The sequence below is a fragment of the Kogia breviceps genome, chromosome 20, assembly GCF_026419965.1.
Source record: "Kogia breviceps isolate mKogBre1 chromosome 20, mKogBre1 haplotype 1, whole genome shotgun sequence".
Classification (NCBI taxonomy): domain Eukaryota; kingdom Metazoa; phylum Chordata; class Mammalia; order Artiodactyla; family Physeteridae; genus Kogia; species Kogia breviceps.
This window is the reverse complement of record NC_081329.1, coordinates 112,755-128,733: the sequence shown is the minus strand read 5'-3', so window position 1 is coordinate 128,733 and position 15,979 is coordinate 112,755.

Genomic DNA, 15,979 nt, shown 5'->3' with positions numbered 1-15,979 from the left:
ACACGTGTGGGGGGGCGTGTGCGGCGTAGGGCGCGGCATGCCGTGAGGCTAGGCCTCAGGCTTCAGGACTGGCGGCCCGGCGAAGGGCCGGAGCTAGGGTTAGGGTTAGGCCCCCGGTGAGTCTGAGGTTCGAGGTTGGGGTACGGACACGTGTGGGGGGGCGTGTGCGGCGTAGGGCGCGGCATGCCGTGAGGCTAGGCCTCAGGCTTCAGGCCTGGCGGCCCGGCGAAGGGCCGGAGCTAGGGTTAGGGTTAGGCCCCCGGTGAGGCTGAGCCTCGAGGTCGGTGTACGGACACGTGTGGGGGGCCGTGTGCGGCGTAGGGCGCGGCCTGCCGTGAGGCTAGGCCTCAGGCTTCAGTCCTGGCGGCCCGACCAAGGGCCGGAAGTAGGGTTAGGGTTAGACCCCCGTGAGGCTGAGGCTCGAGGTCGGGGTACGGACACGTGTGGGGGGGCGTGTGCGGCGTAGGGCGTGGCATGCCGTGAGGCTAGGCCTCAGGCTTCAGGCCTGGCGGCCCGGCGAAGGGCCGGAGCTAGGGTTAGGGTTAGGCCCCCGGTGAGGCTGAGGCTCGAGGTCGGGGTACGGACACGTGTGGGGGGGCGTTTGCGGCATAGGGCGCGGCATGCCGTGAGGCTAGGCCTCAGGCTTCAGGCCTGGCGGCCCAGCGAACGGCCGGAGCTAGGGTTAGGGTTAGGCCCCCGGTGAGGCTGAGGCTCGAGGTCGGGGTACGGACACGTGTGGGGGGGTGTGTGAGGCGTAGGGCGCGGCATGCCGTGAGGCTAGGCCTCAGGCTTCAGACCTGGCGGCCCGGCGAAGGGCCGGAGCTAGGGTTAGGGTTAGGCCCCCGGTGAGGCTGAGGCTCGAGGTCGGGGTACGGACACGTGTGGGGGGTCGTGTGCGGCGTAGGGCGCGGCATGCCGTGAGGCTAGGCCTCAGGCTTCATGCCCGGCGGCCCGGCGAAAGGCCGGAGCTAGGGTTAGGGTTAGGCCCCCGGTGAGGCTGAGGCTCGAGGTTGGGGTACAGTCATGTGTGGGGGGCCGTGTGCGGCGTAGGGCGCGGCATGCCGTGAGGCTAGCCCTCAGGCTTCAGGCCTGGCGGCCCGGCGAAGGGCCGGAGCTAGGGTTAGGGTTAGGCCCCGGGTGAGGCTGAGGCTCGAGGTCGGGGTACGGACACGTGTGGGGGGGCGTGTGCGGCGTAGGGCGCGGCATGCTGTGAGGCTAGGCCTCAGGCTTCAGGCCTGGCGGCCCGGCGAAGGGCCGGAGCTAGGGTTAGGGTTAGGCCCCCCGTGAGGCTGAGGCTCGAGGTCGGGGTACGGACACGTGTGGGGGGGCGCGTGCGGCGTAGGGCGCTGCAGGCCGTGAGGCTAGGCCTCAGGCTTCAGGCCTGGCGGCCCGGCGAAGGGCCGGTGCTAGGGTTAGGGTTAGGCCACCCGTGAGGCTGAGGCTCGAGGTTGGGGTACGGACATGTGTGGTGGGGCGTGTGCGGCGTAGGGCGCGGCATGCCGTGAGGCTAGGCCTCATGCTTCAGGCCCGGCGGCCCGGCGAAGGGCCGGAGCTAGGGTTAGGGTTAGGCCCCCCGTGAGGCTGAGGCTCGAGGTCGGGGTACGGACACGTGTGGGGGGGCGTGTGCGGCGTAGGGCGCGGCATGCCGTGAGGCTAGGCCTCAGGCTTCAGGCCTGGCGGCCCGGCGAAGGGCCGGAGCTAGGGGTAGGGTTAGTCCCCCCGTGAGGCTGAGGCTCGAGGTCTGGGTACGGACACGTGTCGGGGGGCGTGTGCGGCGTAGGGCGCGGAATGCCGTGAGGCTAGGCCTCAGGCTTCAGGCCCGGCGGCCCGGCGAAAGGCCGGAGCTAGGGTTAGGGTTAGGCCCCCGGTGAGGCTGAGGCTCGAGGTCGGGGTACGGACACGTGTGGGGGGGCGTGTGCGGCGTAGGGCGCGGCATGCCGTGAGGCTAGGCCTCAGGCTTCAGGCCCGGCGGCCCGGCAAAGGGCCGGAGCTAGGGTTAGGGTTAGGCCTCCGGTGAGGCTGAGGCTCGAGGTCGGGGTACGGACACGTGTGGGGGGGCGTGTGCGGCGTAGGGCGCGGCATGCCGTGAGGCTAGGCCTCAGGCTTCAGGCCTGGCGGCCCGGCGAATGGCCGGAGCTAGGGTTAGAGTTAGGCCGTCCTTGAGGCTGAGGCTCGAGGTCGGGGTACGGACACGTGTGGGGGGGTGTGTGCGGCGTAGGGCGCGGCATGCCGTGAGGCTAGGCCTCAGGCTTCAGGACTGGCGGCCCGGCGAAGGGCCGGAGCTAGGGTTAGGGTTAGGCCCCCGGTGAGGCTGAGGTTCGAGGTTGGGGTACGGACACGTGTGGGGGGGCGTGTGCGGCGTAGGGCGCGGCATGCCGTGAGGCTAGGCCTCAGGCTTCAGGCCCGGCGGCCCGGCAAAGGGCCGGAGCTAGGGTTAGGGTTAGGCCTCCGGTGAGGCTGAGGCTCGAGGTCGGGGTACGGACACGTGTGGGGGGGCGTGTGCGGCGTAGGGCGCGGCGAGCCGTGAGGCTAGGCCTCAGGCTTCAGGCCTGGCGGCCCGGCGAATGGCCGGAGCTAGGGTTAGAGTTAGGCCGTCCTTGAGGCTGAGGCTCGAGGTCGGGGTACGGACACGTGTGGGGGGGTGTGTGCGGCGTAGGGCGCGGCATGCCGTGAGGCTAGGCCTCAGGCTTCAGGACTGGCGGCCCGGCGAAGGGCCGGAGCTAGGGTTAGGGTTAGGCCCCCGGTGAGGCTGAGGTTCGAGGTTGGGGTACGGACACGTGTGGGGGGGCGTGTGCGGCGTAGGGCGCGGCATGCCGTGAGGCTAGGCCTCAGGCTTCAGGCCTGGCGGCCCGGCGAAGGGCCGGAGCTAGGGTTAGGGTTAGGCCCCCGGTGAGGCTGAGCCTCGAGGTCGGTGTACGGACACGTGTGGGGGGCCGTGTGCGGCGTAGGGCGCGGCATGCCGTGAGGCTAGGCCTCAGGCTTCAGTCCTGGCGGCCGGACGAAGGGCCGGAAGTAGGGTTAGGGTTAGGCCCCCCGTGAGGCTGAGGCTCGAGGTCGGGGTACGGACACGTGTGGGGGGGCGTTTGCGGCGTATGGCGCGGCATGCCGTGAGGCTAGGCCTCAGGCTTCAGGACTGGCGGCCCCGCGAAGGGCCGGAGCTACGGTTAGTGTTAGGCCCCCCGTGAGGCTGAGGCTCGAGGTCGGGGTACGGACACGTGTGGGGGGGCGTGTGCGGCGTAGGGCGCGGCATGCCGTGAGGCTAGGCCTCAGGCTTCAGGCCTGGCGGCCCGGCGAAGGGCCGGAGCTAGGGTTAGGGTTAGGCCCCCGGTGAGGCTGAGGCTCGAGGTCGGGGTACGGACACGTGTGGGGGGGCGTTTGCGGCGTAGGGCGCGGCATGCCGTGAGGCTAGGCCTCAGGCTTCAGGCCTGGCGGCCCGGCGAAGGGCCGGAGCTAGGGTTAGGGTTAGGCCCCCGGTGAGGCTGAGGCTCGAGGTCGGGGTACGGACACGTGTGGGAGGGCGTGTGCGGCGTAGGGCGCGGCATGCCGTGAGGCTAGGCCTCAGGCTTCAGGCCTGGCGGCCCGGCGAAGGGCCGGAGCTAGGGTTAGGGTTAGGCCCCCGGTGAGGCTGAGGCTCGAGGTCGGGGTACGGACACGTGTGGGGGGGCGTGTGCGGCGTAGGGCGCGGCATGCCGTGAGGCTAGGCCTCAGTTTTTAGGCCTGGCGGCCCGGCGAATGGCCGGAGCTAGGGTTAGGGTTAGGCCCCCCGTGAGGCTGAGGCTCGAGGTCGGGGTACGGACACGTGTGGGGGGGCGTGTGCGGCGTAGGGCGCGGCAGGCCGTGAGGCTAGGCCTCAGGCTTCAGGCCTGGCGGCCCGGCGAAGGGCCGGAGCTAGGGTTAGGGTTAGGCCCCCCGTGAGGCTGAGGCTCGAGGTCGGGGTACGGACACGTGAGGGGGGGCGTGTGCGGCGTAGGGCGTGGCATGCCGTGAGGCTAGGCCTCAGGCTTCAGGCCTGGCGGCCCGGCGAAGGGCCGGAGCTAGGGTTAGGGTTAGGCCCCCGGTGAGGCTGAGGCTCGAGGTCGGGGTCCGGACACGTGTGGGGGGGCGTGTGCGGCGTAGGGCGCGGCATGCCGTGAGGCTAGGCCTCAGGCTTCAGGCCTGGCGGCCCGGCGAAGGGCCGGAGCTAGGGTTAGGGTTAGGCCCCCCGTGAGGCTGAGGCTCGAGGTCGGGGTACGGACACGTGTGGGGGGGCGTGTGCGGCGTAGGGCGCGGCAGGCCGTGAGGCTAGGCCTCAGGCTTCAGGCCTGGCGGCCCGGCGAAGGGCCGGAGCTAGGTTTAGGGTTAGGCCTCCGGTGAGGCTGAGGCTCGAGGTCGGTGTACGGACACGTGTGGGGGGGCATGTGCGGCGTAGGGCGCGGCATGCCGTGAGGCTAGGCCTCAGGCTTCAGGCCTGGCGGCCCGGCGAAGGGCCGGAGCTAGGGTTAGGGTTAGGCCCCCGGTGAGGCTGAGGCCCGAGGTCGGGGTACGGACACGTGTGGGGGGGCGTGTGCGGCGTAGGGCGCGGCATGCCGTGAGGCTAGGACTCAGGCTTCAGGCCTGGCGGCCCGGCGAAGGGCCGGAGCTAGGGTTAGGGTTAGGCCCCCGGTGAGGCTGAGGCCCGAGGTCGGGGTACGGACACGTGTGGGGGGGCGTGTGCGGCGTAGGGCGCCGCATGCCGTGAGGCTAGGCCTCAGGCTTCAGGCCCGGCGGCCCGGCAAAGGGCCGGAGCTAGGGTTAGGGTTAGGTCCCCGGTGAGGCTGAGGCTCGAGGTCGGGGTACGGACACGTGTGGGGGGGCGTGTGCGGCGTAGGGCGCGGCATGCTGTGAGGCTAGGCCTCAGGCTTCAGGCCTGGCGGCCCGGCGAAGGGCCGGAGCTAGGGTTAGGGTTAGGGCCCCGGTGAGGCTGAGGCTCGAGGTCGGGGTACGGACACGTGTGGGGGGTCGTGTGCGGTGTAGGGCGCGGCATGCCGTGAGGCTAGGCCTCAGGCTTCAGGCCTGGCGGCCCGGCGAAGGGCCGGAGCTAGAGTTAGGGTTAGGCCCCCCGTGAGGCTGAGGCTCGAGTCGGGGTACGGACACGTGTGGGGGGGTGTGTGCGGCGTAGGGTACGGCATGCCGTGAGGCTAGGCCTCAGGCTTCAGGTCTGGCGGCCTGGCGAAGGGCTGGAGCTAGGGTTAGGGTTAGGCCCCCGGTGAGGCTGAGGCTCGAGGTCGGGGTACGGACACGTGTGGGGGGGCGTTTGCGGCGTAGGGCGCGGCATGCCGTGAGGCTAGGCCTCAGGCTTCAGGCCCGGCGGCCCGGCGAACGGCCGGAGCTAGGGTTAGGGTTAGGCCTCCGGTGAGGCTGAGGCTCGAGGTCGGGGTACGGACACGTGTGGGGGGGCGTGTGCGGCGTAGGGCGCGGCATGCCGTGAGCCTAGGCCTCAGGCTTCAGGCCCGGCGGCCCGGCGAAGGGCCGGAGCTAGGGTTAGGGTTAGGCCCCCGGTGAGGCTGAGGCTCGAGGTCGGGGTACGGACACGTGTGGGGGGGCGTGTGCGGCGTAGGCCGCGGCATGTCGTGAGGCTAGGCCTCAGGCTTCAGGCCTGGCGGCCCGGCGAAAGGCCGGAGCTAGGGTTAGGGTTAGGCCCCCGTGAGGCTGAGGCTCGAGGTCGGGGTACGGACACGTGTGGGGGGGCGTTTGCGGCGTAGGGCGCGGCATGCCGTGAGGCTAGGCCTCAGGCTTCAGGCCTGGCGGCCCGGCGAAGGGCCGGAGCTAGGTTTAGGGTTAGGCCCCCGGTGAGGCTGAGGCTCGAGGTCGGGGTACGGACACGTGTGGGAGGGCGTGTGCGGCGTAGGGCGCGGCATGCCGTGAGGCTAGGCCTCAGGCTTCAGGCCTGGCGGCCCGGCGAAGGGCCGGAGCTAGGGTTAGGGTTAGGCCCCCGGTGAGGCTGAGGCTCGAGGTCGGGTTACGGACACGTGTGGGGGGGCGTGTGCGGCTTAGGGCGCGGCATGCCGTGAGGCTAGGCCTCAGTTTTTAGGCCTGGCGGCCCGGCAAATGGCCGGAGCTAGGGTTAGGGTTAGGCCCCCCGTGAGGCTGAGGCTCGAGGTCGGGGTACGGACACGTGTGGGGGGGCGTGTGCGGCGTAGGGCGCGGCAGGCCGTGAGGCTAGGCCTCAGGCTTCAGGCCTGGCGGCCCGGCGAAGGGCCGGAGCTAGGGTTAGGGTTAGGCCCCCCGTGAGGCTGAGGCTCGAGGTCGGGGTACGGACACGTGTGGGGGGGCGTGTGCGGCGTAGGGCGCGGCAGGCCGTGAGGCTAGGCCTCAGGCTTCAGGCCTGGCGGCCCGGCGAAGGGCCGGAGCTAGGTTTAGGGTTAGGCCTCCGGTGAGGCTGAGGCTCGAGGTCGGTGTACGGACACGTGTGGGGGGGCGTGTGCGGCGTAGGGCGCGGCATGCCGTGAGGCTAGGCCTCAGGCTTCAGGCCTGGCGGCCCGGCGAAGGGCCGGAGCTAGGGTTAGGGTTAGGCCCCCGGTGAGGCTGAGGCCCGAGGTCGGGGTACGGACACGTGTGGGGGGGCGTGTGCGGCGTAGGGCGCCGCATGCCGTGAGGCTAGGCCTCAGGCTTCAGGCCCGGCGGCCCGGCAAAGGGCCGGAGCTAGGGTTAGGGTTAGGTCCCCGGTGAGGCTGAGGCTCGAGGTCGGGCTACGGACACGTGTGGGGGGGCGTGTGCGGCGTAGGGCGCGGCATGCCGTGAGGCTAGGCCTCAGGCTTCAGGCCTGGCGGCCCGGCGAAGGGCCGGAGCTGGGGTTAGGGTTAGGCCCCCGGTGAGGCTGAGGCCCGAGGTCGGGGTACGGACACGTGTGGGGGGGCGTGTGCGGCGTAGGGCGCCGCATGCCGTGAGGCTAGGCCTCAGGCTTCAGGCCCGGCGGCCCGGCAAAGGGCCGGAGCTAGGGTTAGGGTTAGGCCCCCGGTGAGGCTGAGGCTCGAGGTCGGGGTACGGACACGTGTGGGGGGGCGTGTGCGGCGTAGGGCGCGGCATGTCGTGAGGCTAGGCCTCAGGCTTCAGGCCTGGCGGCCCGGCGAAAGGCCGGAGCTAGGGTTAGGGTTAGGCCCCCGTGAGGCTGAGGCTCGAGGTCGGGGTACGGACACGTGTGGGGGGGCGTGTGCGGTGTAGGGCGCGGCATGCCGTGAGGCTAGGCCTCAGGCTTCAGGACTGGCGGCCCCGCGAAGGGCCGGAGCTACGGTTAGTGTTAGCCCCCCCGTGAGGCTGAGGCTCGAGGTCGGGGTACGGACACGTGTGGGGGGGCGTGTGCGGCGTAGGGCGCGGCATGCCGTGAGGCTAGGCCTCAGGCTTCAGGCCTGGCGGCCCGGCGAAGGGCCGGAGCTAGGGTTAGGGTTAGGCCCCCGGTGAGGCTGAGGCTCGAGGTCGGGGTACGGACACGTGTGGGAGGGCGTGTGCGGCGTAGGGCGCGGCATGCCGTGAGGCTAGGCCTCAGGCTTCAGGCCTGGCGGCCCGGCGAAAGGCCGGAGCTAGGGTTAGGGTTAGGCCCCCGGTGAGGCTGAGGCTCGAGGTCGGGGTACGGACACGTGTGGGGGGGCGTGTGCGGCGTAGGGCGCGGCATGCCGTGAGGCTAGGCCTCAGTTTTTAGGCCTGGCGGCCCGGCGAATGGCCGGAGCTAGGGTTAGGGTTAGGCCCCCCGTGAGGCTGAGGCTCGAGGTCGGGGTACGGACACGTGAGGGGGGGCGTGTGCGGCGTAGGGCGTGGCATGCCGTGAGGCTAGGCCTCAGGCTTCAGGCCTGGCGGCCCGGCGAAAGGCCGGAGCTAGGGTTAGGGTTAGGCCCCCGGTGAGGCTGAGGCTCGAGGTCGGGGTCCGGACACGTGAGGGGGGGCGTGTGCGGCGTAGGGCGCGGCATGCCGTGAGGCTAGGCCTCAGGCTTCAGGCCTGGCGGCCCTGCGAAGGGCCGGAGCTAGGGTTAGGGTTAGGCCCCCCGTGAGGCTGAGGCTCGAGGTCGGGGTACGGACACGTGTGGGGGGGCGTGTGCGGCGTAGGGCGCGGCAGGCCGTGAGGCTAGGCCTCAGGCTTCAGGCCTGGCGGCCCGGCGAAGGGCCGGAGCTAGGTTTAGGGTTAGGCCTCCGGTGAGGCTGAGGCTCGAGGTCGGTGTACGGACACGTGTGGGGGGGCGTGTGCGGCGTAGGGCGCGGCATGCCGTGAGGCTAGGCCTCAGGCTTCAGGCCTGGCGGCCCGGCGAAGGGCCGGAGCTAGGGTTAGGGTTAGGCCCCCGGTGAGGCTGAGGCCCGAGGTCGGGGTACGGACACGTGTGGGGGGGCGTGTGCGGCGTAGGGCGCCGCATGCCGTGAGGCTAGGCCTCAGGCTTCAGGCCTGGCGGCCCGGTGAAGGGCCGGAGCTAGGGTTAGGGTTAGGCCCCACGTGAGGCTGAGGCTCGAGGTCGGGGTACGGACACGTGTGGGGGGGCGTGTGCGGCCTAGGGCGTGGCATGCCGTGAGGCTAGGCCTCAGTTTTTAGGCCTGGCGGCCCGGCGAATGGCCGGAGCTAGGGTTAGGGTTAGGCCCCCCGTGAGGCTGAGGCTCGAGGTCGGGGTACGGACACGTGTGGGGGGGCGTGTGCGGCGTAGGGCGCGGCAGGCCGTGAGGCTAGGCCTCAGGCTTCAGGCCTGGCGGCCAGGCGAAGGGCCGGAGCTAGGGTTAGGGTTAGGCCCCCCGTGAGGCTGAGGCTCGAGGTCGGGGTACGGACACGTGTGGGGGGGCGTGTGCGGCGTAGGGCGCTGCAGGCCGTGAGGCTAGGCCTCAGGCTTCAGGCCTGGCGGCCCGGCGAAGGGCCGGTGCTAGGGTTAGGGTTAGGCCACCCGTGAGGCTGAGGCTCGAGGTTGGGGTACGGACATGTGTGGTGGGGCGTGTGCGGCGTAGGGCGCGGCATGCCGTGAGGCTAGGCCTCATGCTTCAGGCCCGGCGGCCCGGCGAAGGGCCGGAGCTAGGGTTAGGGTTAGGCCCCCCGTGAGGCTGAGGCTCGAGGTCGGGGTACGGACACGTGTGGGGGGGCGTGTGCGGCGTAGGGCGCGGCATGCCGTGAGGCTAGGTCTCAGGCTTCAGGCCTGGCGGCCCGGCGAATGGCCGGAGCTAGGGTTAGGGTTAGGCCCCCCGTGAGGCTGAGGCTCGAGGTCTGGGTACGGACACGTGTCGGGGGGCGTGTGCGGCGTAGGGCGCGGAATGCCGTGAGGCTAGGCCTCAGGCTTCAGGCCCGGCGGCCCGGCGAAAGGCCGGAGCTAGGGTTAGGGTTAGGCCCCCGGTGAGGCTGAGGCTCGAGGTCGGGGTACGGACACGTGTGGGGGGGCGTGTGCGGCGTAGGGCGCGGCATGCCGTGAGGCTAGGCCTCAGGCTTCAGGCCCGGCGGCCCGGCAAAGGGCCGGAGCTAGGGTTAGGGTTAGGCCTCCGGTGAGGCTGAGGCTCGAGGTCGGGGTACGGACACGTGTGGGGGGGCGTTTGCGGCGTAGGGCGCGGCATGCCGTGAGGCTAGGCCTCAGGCTTCAGGCCCGGCGGCCCGGCGAACGGCCGGAGCTAGGGTTAGGGTTAGGCCTCCGGTGAGGCTGAGTCTCGAGGTCGGGGTACGGACACGTGTGGGGGGGCGTGTGCGGCGTAGGGCGCGGCATGCCGTGAGCCTAGGCCTCAGGCTTCAGGCCCGGCGGCCCGGCGAAGGGCCGGAGCTAGGGTTAGGGTTAGGCCCCCGGTGAGGCTGAGGCTCGAGGTCGGGGTACGGACACGTGTGGGGGGGCGTGTGCGGCGTAGGGCGCGGCATGCCGTGAGGCTAGGCCTCAGGCTTCAGGCCTGGCGGCCCGGCGAAGGGCCGGAGCTAGGGTTAGGGTTAGGCCCCCGGTGAGGCTGAGGCCCGAGGTCGGGGTACGGACACGTGTGGGGGGGCGTGTGCGGCGTAGGGCGCCGCATGCCGTGAGGCTAGGCCTCAGGCTTCAGGCCCGGCGGCCCGGCAAAGGGCCGGAGCTAGGGTTAGGGTTAGGCCCCCGGTGAGGCTGAGGCTCGAGGTCGGGGTACGGACACGTGTGGGGGGGCGTGTGCGGCGTAGGGCGCGGCATGTCGTGAGGCTAGGCCTCAGGCTTCAGGCCTGGCGGCCCGGCGAAAGGCCGGAGCTAGGGTTAGGGTTAGGCCCCCGTGAGGCTGAGGCTCGAGGTCGGGGTACGGACACGTGTGGGGGGGCGTGTGCGGTGTAGGGCGCGGCATGCCGTGAGGCTAGGCCTCAGGCTTCAGGACTGGCGGCCCCGCGAAGGGCCGGAGCTACGGTTAGTGTTAGCCCCCCCGTGAGGCTGAGGCTCGAGGTCGGGGTACGGACACGTGTGGGGGGGCGTGTGCGGCGTAGGGCGCGGCATGCCGTGAGGCTAGGCCTCAGGCTTCAGGCCTGGCGGCCCGGCGAAGGGCCGGAGCTAGGGTTAGGGTTAGGCCCCCGGTGAGGCTGAGGCTCGAGGTCGGGGTACGGACACGTGTGGGAGGGCGTGTGCGGCGTAGGGCGCGGCATGCCGTGAGGCTAGGCCTCAGGCTTCAGGCCTGGCGGCCCGGCGAAAGGCCGGAGCTAGGGTTAGGGTTAGGCCCCCGGTGAGGCTGAGGCTCGAGGTCGGGGTACGGACACGTGTGGGGGGGCGTGTGCGGCGTAGGGCGCGGCATGCCGTGAGGCTAGGCCTCAGTTTTTAGGCCTGGCGGCCCGGCGAATGGCCGGAGCTAGGGTTAGGGTTAGGCCCCCCGTGAGGCTGAGGCTCGAGGTCGGGGTACGGACACGTGAGGGGGGGCGTGTGCGGCGTAGGGCGTGGCATGCCGTGAGGCTAGGCCTCAGGCTTCAGGCCTGGCGGCCCGGCGAAGGGCCGGAGCTAGGGTTAGGGTTAGGCCCCCGGTGAGGCTGAGGCTCGAGGTCGGGGTCCGGACACGTGAGGGGGGGCGTGTGCGGCGTAGGGCGCGGCATGCCGTGAGGCTAGGCCTCAGGCTTCAGGCCTGGCGGCCCTGCGAAGGGCCGGAGCTAGGGTTAGGGTTAGGCCCCCCGTGAGGCTGAGGCTCGAGGTCGGGGTACGGACACGTGTGGGGGGGCGTGTGCGGCGTAGGGCGCGGCAGGCCGTGAGGCTAGGCCTCAGGCTTCAGGCCTGGCGGCCCGGCGAAGGGCCGGAGCTAGGTTTAGGGTTAGGCCTCCGGTGAGGCTGAGGCTCGAGGTCGGTGTACGGACACGTGTGGGGGGGCGTGTGCGGCGTAGGGCGCGGCATGCCGTGAGGCTAGGCCTCAGGCTTCAGGCCTGGCGGCCCGGCGAAGGGCCGGAGCTAGGGTTAGGGTTAGGCCCCCGGTGAGGCTGAGGCCCGAGGTCGGGGTACGGACACGTGTGGGGGGGCGTGTGCGGCGTAGGGCGCCGCATGCCGTGAGGCTAGGCCTCAGGCTTCAGGCCTGGCGGCCCGGTGAAGGGCCGGAGCTAGGGTTAGGGTTAGGCCCCACGTGAGGCTGAGGCTCGAGGTCGGGGTACGGACACGTGTGGGGGGGCGTGTGCGGCCTAGGGCGTGGCATGCCGTGAGGCTAGGCCTCAGTTTTTAGGCCTGGCGGCCCGGCGAATGGCCGGAGCTAGGGTTAGGGTTAGGCCCCCCGTGAGGCTGAGGCTCGAGGTCGGGGTACGGACACGTGTGGGGGGGCGTGTGCGGCGTAGGGGGCGGCAGGCCGTGAGGCTAGGCCTCAGGCTTCAGGCCTGGCGGCCCGGCGAAGGGCCGGAGCTAGGGTTAGGGTTAGGCCCCCCGTGAGGCTGAGGCTCGAGGTCGGGGTACGGACACGTGTGGGGGGGCGTGTGCGGCGTAGGGCGCTGCAGGCCGTGAGGCTAGGCCTCAGGCTTCAGGCCTGGCGGCCCGGCGAAGGGCCGGTGCTAGGGTTAGGGTTAGGCCACCCGTGAGGCTGAGGCTCGAGGTTGGGGTACGGACATGTGTGGTGGGGCGTGTGCGGCGTAGGGCGCGGCATGCCGTGAGGCTAGGCCTCATGCTTCAGGCCCGGCGGCCCGGCGAAGGGCCGGAGCTAGGGTTAGGGTTAGGCCCCCCGTGAGGCTGAGGCTCGAGGTCGGGGTACGGACACGTGTGGGGGGGCGTGTGCGGCGTAGGGCGCGGCATGCCGTGAGGCTAGGCCTCAGGCTTCAGGCCTGGCGGCCCGGCGAAGGGCCGGAGCTAGGGTTAGGGTTAGGCCCCCCGTGAGGCTGAGGCTCGAGGTCTGGGTACGGACACGTGTCGGGGGGCGTGTGCGGCGTAGGGCGCGGAATGCCGTGAGGCTAGGCCTCAGGCTTCAGGCCCGGCGGCCCGGCGAAAGGCCGGAGCTAGGGTTAGGGTTTGGCCCCCGGTGAGGCTGAGGCTCGAGGTCGGGGTACGGACACGTGTGGGGGGGCGTGTGCGGCGTAGGGCGCGGCATGCCGTGAGGCTAGGCCTCAGGCTTCAGGCCCGGCGGCCCGGCAAAGGGCCGGAGCTAGGGTTAGGGTTAGGCCTCCGGTGAGGCTGAGGCTCGAGGTCGGGGTACGGACACGTGTGGGGGGGCGTTTGCGGCGTAGGGCGCGGCATGCCGTGAGGCTAGGCCTCAGGCTTCAGGCCCGGCGGCCCGTCGAACGGCCGGAGCTAGGGTTAGGGTTAGGCCTCCGGTGAGGCTGAGTCTCGAGGTCGGGGTACGGACACGTGTGGGGGGGCGTGTGCGGCGTAGGGCGCGGCATGCCGTGAGCCTAGGCCTCAGGCTTCAGGCCCGGCGGCCCGGCGAAGGGCCGGAGCTAGGGTTAGGGTTAGGCCCCCGGTGAGGCTGAGGCTCGAGGTCGGGGTACGGACACGTGTGGGGGGGCGTGTGCGGCGTAGGGCGCGGCATGCCGTGAGGCTAGGCCTCAGGCTTCAGGCCTGGCGGCCCGGCGAAGGGCCGGAGCTAGGGTTAGGGTTAGGCCCCCGGTGAGGCTGAGGCCCGAGGTCGGGGTACGGACACGTGTGGGGGGGCGTGTGCGGCGTAGGGCGCCGCATGCCGTGAGGCTAGGCCTCAGGCTTCAGGCCCGGCGGCCCGGCAAAGGGCCGGAGCTAGGGTTAGGGTTAGGCCCCCGGTGAGGCTGAGGCTCGAGGTCGGGGTACGGACACGTGTGGGGGGGCGTGTGCGGCGTAGGGCGCGGCATGTCGTGAGGCTAGGCCTCAGGCTTCAGGCCTGGCGGCCCGGCGAAAGGCCGGAGCTAGGGTTAGGGTTAGGCCCCCGTGAGGCTGAGGCTCGAGGTCGGGGTACGGACACGTGTGGGGGGGCGTGTGCGGTGTAGGGCGCGGCATGCCGTGAGGCTAGGCCTCAGGCTTCAGGACTGGCGGCCCCGCGAAGGGCCGGAGCTACGGTTAGTGTTAGCCCCCCCGTGAGGCTGAGGCTCGAGGTCGGGGTACGGACACGTGTGGGGGGGCGTGTGCGGCGTAGGGCGCGGCATGCCGTGAGGCTAGGCCTCAGGCTTCAGGCCTGGCGGCCCGGCGAAGGGCCGGAGCTAGGGTTAGGGTTAGGCCCCCGGTGAGGCTGAGGCTCGAGGTCGGGGTACGGACACGTGTGGGAGGGCGTGTGCGGCGTAGGGCGCGGCATGCCGTGAGGCTAGGCCTCAGGCTTCAGGCCTGGCGGCCCGGCGAAAGGCCGGAGCTAGGGTTAGGGTTAGGCCCCCGGTGAGGCTGAGGCTCGAGGTCGGGGTACGGACACGTGTGGGGGGGCGTGTGCGGCGTAGGGCGCGGCATGCCGTGAGGCTAGGCCTCAGTTTTTAGGCCTGGCGGCCCGGCGAATGGCCGGAGCTAGGGTTAGGGTTAGGCCCCCCGTGAGGCTGAGGCTCGAGGTCGGGGTACGGACACGTGTGGGGGGGCGTGTGCGGCGTAGGGCGTGGCATGCCGTGAGGCTAGGCCTCAGGCTTCAGGCCTGGCGGCCCGGCGAAGGGCCGGAGCTAGGGTTAGGGTTAGGCCCCCGGTGAGGCTGAGGCTCGAGGTCGGGGTCCGGACACGTGAGGGGGGGCGTGTGCGGCGTAGGGCGCGGCATGCCGTGAGGCTAGGCCTCAGGCTTCAGGCCTGGCTGCCCTGCGAAGGGCCGGAGCTAGGGTTAGGGTTAGGCCCCCCGTGAGGCTGAGGCTCGAGGTCGGGGTACGGACACGTGTGGGGGGGCGTGTGCGGCGTAGGGCGCGGCAGGCCGTGAGGCTAGGCCTCAGGCTTCAGGCCTGGCGGCCCGGCGAAGGGCCGGAGCTAGGTTTAGGGTTAGGCCTCCGGTGAGGCTGAGGCTCGAGGTCGGTGTACGGACACGTGTGGGGGGGCGTGTGCGGCGTAGGGCGCGGCATGCCGTGAGGCTAGGCCTCAGGCTTCAGGCCTGGCGGCCCGGCGAAGGGCCGGAGCTAGGGTTAGGGTTAGGCCCCCGGTGAGGCTGAGGCCCGAGGTCGGGGTACGGACACGTGTGGGGGGGCGTGTGCGGCGTAGGGCGCCGCATGCCGTGAGGCTAGGCCTCAGGCTTCAGGCCTGGCGGCCCGGTGAAGGGCCGGAGCTAGGGTTAGGGTTAGGCCCCACGTGAGGCTGAGGCTCGAGGTCGGGGTACGGACACGTGTGGGGGGGCGTGTGCGGCCTAGGGCGTGGCATGCCGTGAGGCTAGGCCTCAGTTTTTAGGCCTGGCGGCCCGGCGAATGTCCGGAGCTAGGGTTAGGGTTAGGCCCCCCGTGAGGCTGAGGCTCGAGGTCGGGGTACGGACACGTGTGGGGGGGCGTGTGCGGCGTAGGGCGCGGCAGGCCGTGAGGCTAGGCCTCAGGCTTCAGGCCTGGCGGCCCGGCGAAGGGCCGGAGCTAGGGTTAGGGTTAGGCCCCCCGTGAGGCTGAGGCTCGAGGTCGGGGTACGGACACGTGTGGGGGGGCGTGTGCGGCGTAGGGCGCTGCAGGCCGTGAGGCTAGGCCTCAGGCTTCAGGCCTGGCGGCCCGGCGAAGGGCCGGTGCTAGGGTTAGGGTTAGGCCACCCGTGAGGCTGAGGCTCGAGGTTGGGGTACGGACATGTGTGGTGGGGCGTGTGCGGCGTAGGGCGCGGCATGCCGTGAGGCTAGGCCTCATGCTTCAGGCCCGGCGGCCCGGCGAAGGGCCGGAGCTAGGGTTAGGGTTAGGCCCCCCGTGAGGCTGAGGCTCGAGGTCGGGGTACGGACACGTGTGGGGGGGCGTGTGCGGCGTAGGGCGCGGCATGCCGTGAGGCTAGGCCTCAGGCTTCAGGCCTGGCGGCCCGGCGAAGGGCCGGAGCTAGGGTTAGGGTTAGGCCCCCCGTGAGGCTGAGGCTCGAGGTCTGGGTACGGACACGTGTCGGGGGGCGTGTGCGGCGTAGGGCGCGGAATGCCGTGAGGCTAGGCCTCAGGCTTCAGGCCCGGCGGCCCGGCGAAAGGCCGGAGCTAGGGTTAGGGTTAGGCCCCCGGTGAGGCTGAGGCTCGAGGTCGGGGTACGGACACGTGTGGGGGGGCGTGTGCGGCGTAGGGCGCGGCATGCCGTGAGGCTAGGCCTCAGGCTTCAGGCCCGGCGGCCCGGCAAAGGGCCGGAGCTAGGGTTAGGGTTAGGCCTCCGGTGAGGCTGAGGCTCGAGGTCGGGGTACGGACACGTGTGGGGGGGCGTTTGCGGCGTAGGGCGCGGCATGCCGTGAGGCTAGGCCTCAGGCTTCAGGCCCGGCGGCCCGGCGAACGGCCGGAGCTAGGGTTAGGGTTAGGCCTCCGGTGAGGCTGAGTCTCGAGGTCGGGGTACGGACACGTGTGGGGGGGCGTGTGCGGCGTAGGGCGCGGCATGCCGTGAGCCTAGGCCTCAGGCTTCAGGCCCGGCGGCCCGGCGAAGGGCCGGAGCTAGGGTTAGGGTTAGGCCCCCGGTGAGGCTGAGGCTCGAGGTCGGGGTACGGACACGTGTGGGGGGGCGTGTGCGGCGTAGGGCGCGGCATGTCGTGAGGCTAGGCCTCAGGCTTCAGGCCTG